Genomic DNA, 9,868 nt, shown 5'->3' on the forward strand with positions numbered 1-9,868 from the left:
AGGGGGAAATGTGGCTTTTGGTAAGGGGGGGGGGTGGGGAGGTGGATCCGCGGAAGCCAAAAATTTGGAATCGCTTCAGCCAAAAAACTGGCGCGCAAAGTGTCATCAGACACAGTCCCTTATTCAGAACTGTGTACGATATGTGGATATCACAAACGATTCAGATAGCTTCACCCGTGTGTGATGAGTTTGAACGTCAAAAGTTTTGGTTCGAATTTCCATGGTTACAGTGGTCATCCACGTCATTGCATAATTTGGGTACACAAAGGACATTACAGCACACCCACACTTCTTAATCAAGCAAGTTCAGCAATTAAACAGAGCTAGCTCACCTAAACATTACTCTAACAAATTAAAGACCGGCACTCTTAATTAAACAAAACAAAGAGTACTACTACGGCTGATGCTCATCGATCTCTGCCGCCGCCTCCATGTACAGCTCGCGCCCGACGGTCTCCTGGGGAAGGGGCTCCATGGCATCCAACGCACCATACTCGGCAAGCATCTCGCCATCCGTGTCCGCCATATCTTTGGAATAGGCCGCCACGAGGAGGGCGTGGGCGGCCGTGATCTGGGCTTTGGCGCGCTCCGTCGTGGCAAGGTATGCCGCGCAGGAACGGATGGTTGCTCGAACTCTCTCGAGGATTGCCACCTCTTCGGCCGTGGGTTGCCGACCGTTGTCGGAGAAGCTTCCTTCGATTTGTGCGGTGAGCGCCAGGAGCTGGGTGTGGACGGCCTCGACATGGTGGCAGGCGGCCTCCATCAGGGCTAAGGCCGCCGCTGCAGAACGGACAGCTGTTGTGCTGCTCTCGCCAGTTGCTATCCTCGAGGCAGATGCTGCTGCCGCCGCCTGAGAAGCAACATCGACCGTTTGGGCTACCTTGGCCCCCGGACGCAGATTGCGGTCGCCCTCACGAAGCTTGCTAGCACGCGCCTAGCGGCCGCGGCCGCGCTCTCGCCGGAGTGGGCCGCCGAAGTTGCCCTCACGACGCGTGTCCACGTCCCCATCTTTCACCGGCAACGATTGAACAGTGAAATGATATTTGGGGAGTGAGCTAGTGCGCGTGAGACGCCGGCTGTGGACTGTAGCCGACGCACCTTCTCGCGTAAGCCATAGGCGTACTATACACTGATGGTGCTCCAAGATATTTTGTGCTACATCTTACACAGTTGGTAATAATAAACTGTGTGCGATCTACTTGATTTGAATTACATAATGGGGTCACAACGGCAATGGACGGTGTTTGAGTTGCTAGACCTTTTATTTGGAGTGAACATGCAACTATATGTGTGTCGTCAAAAAATTTGGAATTATTCAGGGTTCGTTTGGACGTTTTTATACATTAACTTGGTTTTGTCGGCATTTCAGGTGCATAATTCAAATTTGAACTACATGCACATGCTCCAGTGCATATAAACCGGTTGAAAAATCAAATATGTGTCATTGGTTGCATGCTTAGGTCCCATGCAAGAAATGGGAATGAATGTCAAACACCCAGCCACCGTCACTCGGCCGCAAACATTGAGATACTTGGTTTTTAAATTCTAGTAAATCCAAAACTCGTCTGAAATTCATGAAACTTGGCATGCTATAATGGAGCGGCATCAACATGCCGTGGTAAAAAATTTGTCCCATTTGGGGCAGGTTTGGGTATAAGCTTCTCACAAACCAGAGCTTCTCACAACAGGCATGATGGTTTCGGTATGGAACGTCCCACCCTTGGGGACGAAACGATATCTGTTGCCTCTTATTGCTTCCAAAAAAATTCTCGTGTCAACATAGAACAACAGGAGTGTTGTGTTATTTTTTGTGATTTTTCGGGGTTCGTTTGGACATTTTTATGCATTAAGTGAATTTTCAATGCATTTATGTGCATAATTCAAATTTGAACTACATGCACATGCACACGTGCATATAAATTGGTTGAAAAATCAAATCTGTGTCCTTTGGTGCATGCTTAGGTCCCATGCAAGAAATGAGAATGAATTTCAAACACCCTGCCACCATCACTAGGCCACACACATTGAGATACATGTCTTTTAAATTCTAGTAAAACCAAAACTCGTCTAAAATTCATGAAACTTGGCATGCTATCATGGAGCGGCATCAACATGTCGTGGTAAAAAAATTGTCCCATTTAGGGCAGGTTTGGGTATAAGCTTCTCACAAACCAGAGCTTCACACAACAAGCGTGATGGTTTCGGTAGGGAACGTGCCACCTTTGGGGACGAAATGATATCGGTTGCCTCTGATTGCTTTCAAAAAATTTCGAGTTTCAACATAGAACAACAGGAGTGTTGTGTTCAATTTTGGAATTTTTCGCGATTCGTTTGGACATTTTTATACATTAACTGGGTTTCCCAGGCATTTTATGCGCATAATTCAAATTTGAACTACATGCACATTCTCCAGTGCATATAAACTGGTTGAAAAATCAAATATGTGTCCTTGGTTGCATGCTTAGGTCCCATGCAAGAAATGGGAATGAATTTCAAACACCTTGCCACCGTCACTCGTTCGCAAACATTGCGATACCTGGTTTCTAAATTCTAGTAAATCCAAATCTCGTCTTAAATTCATGAAACTTGGCATGCTATCATGGAGCTGCATCAACATGCCGTGGTAAAAAATTTCTCCCATTTGGGGCAGGTTTGGGTATAAGCTTCTCACAAACCAGAGCTTCTCACAACAAGTGTGATGGTTTCGGTAGGGAACGTGCCACCTTTGGGAACGAAACGATATCCGTTGCCTCTTATTGCTTTCAAAAAAAATTGAGTGTCAACATAGAACAACAGGAGTGTTGTGTTCAATTTTGGAATTTTTCAGGGTTCGTCTGGACATTTTTATACATTAACTGGGTTTTCCAAGCATTTTATGCGCATAATTCAAATTTGAACTACATGCACATTCTCCATTGCATATAAGCTGGTTGAAAAATCAAATATGTGTCCTTGGTTGCATGCTTAGGTCCCATGCAAGAAATGGGAATGAATTTCAAACACCCTGCCACCATCACTCGGCCGCAAACATTGAGATACATGGCTTTTAAATTCTAGTAAATCGAAAACTCGTCTGAAATTCATGAAACTTGGCATGCTATCATGGAGCAGCATCAACATGTCGTGGTAAAAATTTTGTCCCATTTGGGGCAGGTTTGGGTATAAGCTTCTCACAAACCTTAGCTTCTCACGACAAGCGTGATGGTTTCGGTAGGGAACCTGCCACCTTTGGACACGAAACGATATCCGTTGCCTCTTATTGCTTTCAAAAAATTTCTAGTGTCAACATAGAACAACAGGAGTGTTGTGTTTAGTTTTGGAATTTTTCGGGGTTTGTATGGACATTTTTATACATTAACTGGCTTTTCTAGGCATTTCATGTGCACAAGCTCCAGTGTGTATAAATTGGTTAAAAAATCAAATATGTGTCCTTCGGGGCATGATTAGGTCCCATGCAAGAAATGGGAATGAATTTCAAACACCAGGGCACTGTTGATTGGCGGCAAAACGTTGAGATACTTTGTTTTTAAATTCTAGTAAATCCAAAACTCGTCCGAAATTCATGAAACTTGGCATGCTATAATGGAATGGCACCCGACATGTTGTGGTATTTTTCGTGTCCATTTTGAGAGAAGGCGCACTCGAATAACAGCCAACAAAGGCATTTTGAAACAAATAGCTGCCACTGTAACATCTGAAACGTTTTGTATAATTTAAATTGTGTGCGTTCTATTAACCATTCACATGACGCCACGCCTCGCTCTTTTAATGGCTAGGAGGTGTCGTGCGGATAGGTGCTTGAGTGCTTGACTAAACGGAAGGCGTGCGAGCTGTACTCCAATGCGGAGGCTCAACGGGAAGCGTGCGAGCTGTATGCCGCGCAGGCTCACCGGGAAGCGAGTCCTTTGACTTCCATGGCCGCCCGCCTTGCTCGCACCCTCTCCATTAATGGCGCCCAAGCCGCAGTTTAATTCGGTTTTTAAATATAAAACACTCATCGCAAACTTTTTAGTTAGAACACCCATATGCAAACCGACAACTTCCCCAGGAAGCCAAGGGAAAATGTGCCGAGCACGATTTGTGTAGCTCTTGATCGCAAACGTTTAAGATAGAACACCCGTATGCAAAGTGAGAGCAGCACATCATTTGTGCATCCCTTCAACGCAAACGGTTGTTTTGGATGACCCGTGTGCAACCACGTACAAACAATTTGGTATGATTTGCATCTCTCATATTGGGTATGTTGCCATTTATCAAACTGGAAAGATTTACATTTGTTGATCTAGTAACGTTGCCATTTGTCAATCCTCATAACACTGCGATTTGTCAAAATATGCAGCTAGAAATCACTAGCACTATCTAATTTTTGCAACTAAAATTCAGTAATTAAGCATAGATTTCATTCATAGATTAAGCAGTCGTTCTTAATTTATACAAACAGTTCAAATCGACAGCTGAACCGACCAAACTTTTCCCCAATTGTTGCCCACCACGTACTGAAATAACTAGTTCAACTATATATACTAGCTAATTTTAAGTACGTTGTACAGTTCAACCACACATCTATAGTCAGATGAACCGAACAAAATAGCCCCTAAATACAACTACTACCACGAAGGGGCTTTGTGCTACTTCTGGCAACCTCTCCTCTGCCGAGCACGCTCAGTGAGAGGCAGAGGAGGAGGAGGAGCCTACCGACAAGCTGGAGAAATGCAATACAGTGCCTGCCGCTTTTGCACGTTCAGCGACGCTCGCCAACTCGAATGGCCACTGCCACTCCAGACGATCCATCTCGAAGCGGCCGGACTGCTCGTAGATCTCCTGATTCCTCGCCTCTGCGTCGGCGTGTGCTGCGGCCACGGCTGCGGTAAGGCTCTTTGCGTGCTCGACGAGGCGCTCCTCCTCCTTCCACAGGAACTCGATGTAGCGCGCAAGGTTGCTGACGCACGTGCGGGCCTTCCTCCTTCGGGCGGCGGTGACGGAGCAGGTGATGATCCCGGTGGTCGACGGTGGGTTGGCGGCCACGGCGGCCGACGATGGGGTCGCGGCCACGACCACCACCTCCCGCCTTCGGGCCGCGGTGGCGGAGCGGGTTATGGCCACGGTGGCCGGCAGTGGGATGGAGGCCATGACGGCCACCTCTCGCCTTCGGGCCGCGGCGGCGGAGCGGGAGATGGCCCTGGCTTTCGACGGTGGTGTGGCGGCAACGGCGGCCGGCAACATCTGCCGACGGGCAGCAGCGGCGGAGCATGTGGTGGGTGTTCTGTGCACACCCAACAGGGACGCCACGCGCACTACACTACACCGGGGACTGCGCCGCCGCCGCGGTGTAGCCTCCCAGCTAGAGCTGTCCTCCGATGACGGCGGAGTGGCTGAGCGACGACGACGGACCGGTGCCATTGGCGATTGTGGGAGAAGCAGACGAGATAAGCTATAGGGAGGGAGGGGAAAATGTGATGCAAGACTCGCCGGCCGTGAGGGTTTTATAGCAGGCCGGTAAGCATTGGGATTTTGGGGGATTTCACCGAGCCGGGCGAGAAGCTTGCGCTGGAACCTGCGAGGTTGCATGGGAACGGGCTCACCGATGATTAATTGGCGCCACCGTTTGGCCAAAAGAACGCTACCGCGCGCTGCGCAAGCTTGCGCTATAAGCCGTCTGCGGCAGCGGGGTGACAAGACGTGCGAGAGGGGGACGAAAGGACACGTACACATACGGTTAATACAAAAAAAATGTTTGCAATTTAATTACATCCTATACCCCATCCTGGTTTACAAGTAGGATTTAACTAATAAAATACGAATGCATTCCTTATAAGTGTATATATATATATGTTGTTGTTGTTCTATATGCAATTCCATCGCACAACACACACGTCTTATTAGCAGCAACCGTCTGTGTTATTATCGGCCTTCACACACATTTCTGATTACAGACCTGTTTGCCGCGTATCACACACATCTTGTTAAGTTGAACCATTTCTGTTCTCATGTCTCAACGCAAACAGTTCATCCGAGTGAACCGCATGTCGTATATCGCACACACCTTTGATCTGGCTGATCGTTTCTTTTGTGTTGCCTAATCACAAACAGTTCATCCGAGTGAACCGTATGCTGTACATCACACACACCTTCATCTGGCTGCCCGTTTCTTTTGTTCCTCCTCATCGCAAACAGTTAATTGAGCTGAACCGTATGCCCTGCATCGCACACACAACTAAAATCTGAACCGTGTTTGTCGGGGGAAACGACACCTATGGATCACGAGGAATCCCTTTTTGCTACGGTTGGCGGGCGCGGGGTTGTGGAAAGAGCGGGATTGAGAGATCAACGCGGGGGGATTATCCAGGTTCAGGCCGCAAGTGATGCGTAATACCCTACTCCTGCTGGTTTCTGTTTATCTGGTGTTCTTGGACTAGCTACAAGGCGTGCAGGGTCCAAAAAGACCAAATCCTCTCCCAGTACGCCGCGGGCCTCCTTTTATAGACAAAGGGGCTGCCATAGTGGCACACAGGAGGTGGAAAGGTATACAGTGGTCGAGTCTATCCTCTGGCACCGTAGGACAAACGCATTTCATGCACTGCCGACGTGCCCTTCTTGCTTTATCGGGGACGGCGAGGAAGCTCGTCCAGCTGTCGCCGCCTCGCCTGGTCTCGACGCGCGTCCGAGCTGACGAGGCATGTAGCGCCATGCTGGCTGGCTGGCTGCTGAGTCGATGCGGTGGCAGAGTCTTGACAAAGATCTGCATGCCACCACGTAGGTGCTTGCTGAGTTGGCCTAGAGGCCGCACGTCGCCACGCAGGTGTTCGCCTAATTGGTGGGCTGGCAGCTGCATGGGAACGGCGGTGGAATCTTGGCAGATGTGGGCCTGGCTACGGCCCCATGGATGTCTTTGGCAAGAGTCTTATCGAGGCCCCAGCAAGGGTCTTGCCGTGGCATCGTGGTTGTCCCCGGCAAGGGGCTTGCCGGGGGTCTCGTGGGTATCCTCGGCAAGGATCCCGCCGAGGATCTCCGTCTTCTGGTTCTCATCTGATCTTGCATGTTCTTGGTCTTCACAAGATCTGCATGCCACCACGGAGGCGCCTCCCGAGCTTTGGTTCCAATGTGGTTGAGGGCGTCGGAACTCTCAGGCAAGGGTGGCAGCCCTGCTGGTGTTGGGTAAGTTTCCCCAGCAAGGTACTTGCCGGGGCTGCGGAGGCCGCCCCGGCAAGGGCCTTGCCGGGGGAATTCACCTCGCCCTTCTGCTCTTCGTGTCTCTGTCTTGGCGTTGCTCTAGTTGTCTTGTGGCTTTGCTTCCTCTGCCCCGCCAAGGGTGGCCAGGGGCGTGGGGCTGCGACTGCCCGCGCACAAGTAAAGGGGTACAAAAAGGGACCCCTACTTTTGTACACCGACAGGAGCCCCCGGGCCTGGGCCACATATAAGGGCGGGGCGTTATTGGGCCAGGCCCAGAACGGTGCGCGGGCACGCAGGCAGCGGAGTTTTTACCGCAGTAACTCCCACGCTCGCTGCGCTTTCCCACGACCCGCGTTGAATGCGCGACGTGGGGGTCGTGCATGACGTGGGGGTCATGCGTGGCGCGGTTACTACCCTCATATGTCACATCATAGTAAAGAGGCGGCTCGTGCCTTCCCCATAAAAAAGAGGAAAACGCAGGGGTGCGGCTCATTTACTAAGTGGACTCGAGTCATGGCCTTCAAGGCGCCCGTGCACCACGATCATGGGGTGGAAAACGGTCGCCTCACTCGTCTCCTCGATTTCGGCTTGCTCGCCACGTGTCCCACATGCCTCAAAGATGGTAGGCGGTGGACGTGGGGGGGGGGCACGGGCCTTAAATGACGTGGCGGGGTGCCGGGTCGTCGCTGGTTGGAGCAGCGGGTCGGTCTCGATTCCCTGCTCCCCTGGTGGCTGGTTTGGTTGAGTGGGGCGGCCGAGCCTCAGCCCCGCTCCTTTATAAGAAGAGGGGGACGGGGACGGTGTCCTCCAATCCTTCACGTTTATCCCCCTCCACCTTGACTCCTTCCTTCCCTTCACTAAAAAAAAATACACTTCCGTGATGATACGTGTTTGTCACAGTAGGTCACGTTTTCTGTCATGCATGTACATCCATGACAAATTTATGACAGAATCAAGATAGTCATACATGTGCTGTCGTAGAAGTGTTGCATGACATTACCAAAATTATCAACACGGAAGTGTCCACTTCCATGACGATAAATCGCGCGTCACAGAAGTGCTTTTGTCAAGGGTGGCCGACACGTGGCATCCACCGTAACGTAACGCCGTTAAGCTATCGGGTCCGGTTTTGGATCCGATAACCCGTTAACAGCCCCGACCAATGGGGATTTTCCACTTGTAAAATCATCATTGGCTGGAGGAAACATGTGTCGTCTCACCGTTGGGACAGATGTCATCCACTCATTGGACCCAAAGCGCCTATGATACGTCGACACGTGGCACGGCCCAACAGAGGCCCATATAGGTTAAAAAGGCTGGCCCAGTCAAAGGCCCGTAGTACTTACTCAGGTACTAGTGGGCTAGCCCAATAACGGCCTGCTTAATAAAGGTCCATTTACGGCCCGAAGCCAGATCTGGCCCTTTAATTATTCACCGAATATTTGGGCCCATTTACGGCCCGAAGCCAGATCTGGCACGTTAATTGTTCACCGAATATTTGGGCCCAATTACAGCCCAGTGACTTTCGGCCTGTTAGAGGCCCGATGTAGACATGGGCCCATTTCAGCCCGGTGTGACTTTAGGCCTGGGAATGGCCTGTGCTGCCCATGGGCCATACATGGTCCGATGGGACATCGGGCCCACTAACGGCCCGTGATAAAGGTGGCAACAGTTAAGCCCAATGTGACTTTGGGCCTGTGAAAGGCCTGTCGCATAATTCGGCCCGTTGATGTCTGTACTAAGCTTTCGGCCTCTTAAAGGCCCATGATATCAGTGGGCCAACTAAGGCCCGAGATATGTTTCGGCCTGGTAACTGCCTGTGATATAACTGGGCCCAAAAAGGCCCGGTCTACATTTCAGCCTGCTGAAGGCCTGTCGATGACTAGTGAAAATTGAGGCCCAATATGCATTTCGGCCTGCTAAAGGCCCATGGTTTCATCTGGGCCGTAACAGGCCAGTACAATATTCAGCCTGTTAATGGCCCAACGCTACTTGGGCCAAACTAAGTGCTGGGTCCACAAAAGGCCCAACTAAAATATAGGCCGGTGTAAGTTGTGGGCCTCGCGCAAACTGTGAAGGCCCCAATGATTCGGGCCCAAGAAAGATGCAAGCCGGCCCAATTGTGGCCCGCTAAACAACAGGCCCGTTAGAGGCGAATATTTCGGCCCGGTCGACTACATCTGATTTTTTTCAGATAGGGAATGATGGCAGTAACTAGTAGGAATTAAGAACAAACCTCTCTATACAATAAAGAAATTACGGCATAGTAACTAAGAATAAACCTACACTATACAATAAAGGATTTATGGTATATTACATCCACTGGGCATCGAAGTTCGCCACCAGTGATCATAACGCGCAACGAAGAAGCAGATTACAAAAACTAGGCACCATTGCAGCGTAAAAAATTAATACTGAACCGAGACCACTTCCAAGACAGTTCAAGAAAGGTTAGCCTTGCGCGGGAACTGCTGCGCAAGCTGCTGAGCAAGGCTGTGAGACCGGCCTAGCATGTCGGTCATAGCTTCTAGGTGTAGCTGTTTAGCGATGAGGTTCTCATTGGTGTTCTCTGCAATCTTTCTTAGAGATAGGACTTCAAGTCGAAGTTGAGTTGAAGATTGCGTTTCTGCTAGAATTTGGGACTGAAGAAGTCGAACTGATTCAGACAACGAATTCTGTGAGCTTGTCTGACTGCTAG

Source organism: Triticum aestivum, chromosome 4D (assembly GCF_018294505.1).
Source record: "Triticum aestivum cultivar Chinese Spring chromosome 4D, IWGSC CS RefSeq v2.1, whole genome shotgun sequence".
Classification (NCBI taxonomy): Eukaryota; Viridiplantae; Streptophyta; class Magnoliopsida; order Poales; family Poaceae; genus Triticum; species Triticum aestivum.